Below are 1649 nucleotides of genomic sequence, written 5' to 3' on the forward strand. Positions count from 1 at the left end.
ATAAACAAATAAAGACTGTTAAAAATTTAAGATTTTCAAAAAAAAAAATATAGTTGTGAAAAATATTGAAACAATTAATGTAAATAAATATCATAATTTAATGAGCCAAATTTAACATAAAAATATTAAAAAATATTCATTAATCAAGTTTGGTATAAATTTGTGTGCTCATTCAAATAATTTGGTGTTCTTATTAAATATGGTCTAACCATTTAACAATAACATAATTTTATTTTATGTTATGTAATGAATGATCCAGTAGCCACCATAACGACGGTGTCTGATTGGTTTGAGCTTGGACTCCAAATATCAAAAGTGTTTGGAAATCCCAGGTTGAAATCCAAGAAGAAATAAAAATCTCTTGTGGCCACGAAAGTTCAAATGCGGTGACTCCAGGCTATCCGCGAAGCGGGTGGTTGTCCTCAAATTAATCGTCTCGCATATCAGGCTGGATATGCAGATTAATAAAAAAAATGATCCAGTAGCGAATACCGATAATAATATCGGCAAAAGAACGTTCTCATGTGCTTCCAGACATGCTGAACTCCACATATTCTTGTACAGTGAAAAGGGGAACGAAAATATTAAGAAATAATAAATTGTATTATATTAAATATTAATATTTCATATATTATGTATTAATACTTTTTTTTTTATTAACCTGGATATCCAACCCGCTATGTGAGCTGACTAATCTCAGGGCGACCACCTGTTTTGCAGATAGCTCGGAGTCACCGCATTTGAACCTCCGTGGCCACAAGAGGATTTTTATTTATCATTGGATTTGAACCTGTGACCTTCTGATACCTTTGACCTTTGGAGGCAAACTCAAACCAATCAGACACCACTCTTGTGGTTTGTATTAATACTTTGATACCCATAATATGTTATTAAATATAACATTTAGAAAATAAGGGGGAAAAAGTAATAATAAACCAATGAAAGGAATGGAAAGTGTGAAACATATTCCAATTCCATTACAACTTTCTTTTTGAACTTTTAATTTTGGCCCCAAAAGATGGAACAATCATGGCTTTAAATCCCATGAGGGCCTTCATGTAATCACCTTATCCCTCCTAAAGATGCATCAATTATCATATACTAATATCAACATTCATGGATACATTATTTTTTTTTATAAAAAATACATTATTATAATATTTTTGAGGTCGATTATAAATATAATAACAGATATCGAATAAAGTCTAACTACAACATTACTGTAAAATCTGATTTCTGCCATTTTTATAGAATAGGTTTTAAGGCTAAATGTTCTAGTTATCTCTAGACTTCTATTAGGTTGGTCATCTTGTTATAACAACTTAGGGGGAATGTGCTCATTATATTATACTTGAAAGCTACTCGCACAATGCAACGAGATACATTTTGATTTTAATATTTCGTTTTATTTTTTATCTCGGTTGATGTTTTAATATGATTTTGAAAAAAATGATACTGTTTTTATTTTTGAATAAAATATAAATTTGAATATATCTTAAGAATTTGATAAAAATATATCGATATTAATATCAAATTAACTATTTAAAAGTTTTTGTTTGTGTATTTTTTTAATCCAAATTTTTTGTTATAATTTAATTTAACGTAACGAAGTAACTTAATTTAGGTTTAATAATATATTTTTTTATAAA

This window comes from Cynara cardunculus, assembly GCF_001531365.2.
Source record: "Cynara cardunculus var. scolymus isolate 2C chromosome LG 15, CcrdV1, whole genome shotgun sequence".
Classification (NCBI taxonomy): Eukaryota; Viridiplantae; Streptophyta; class Magnoliopsida; order Asterales; family Asteraceae; genus Cynara; species Cynara cardunculus.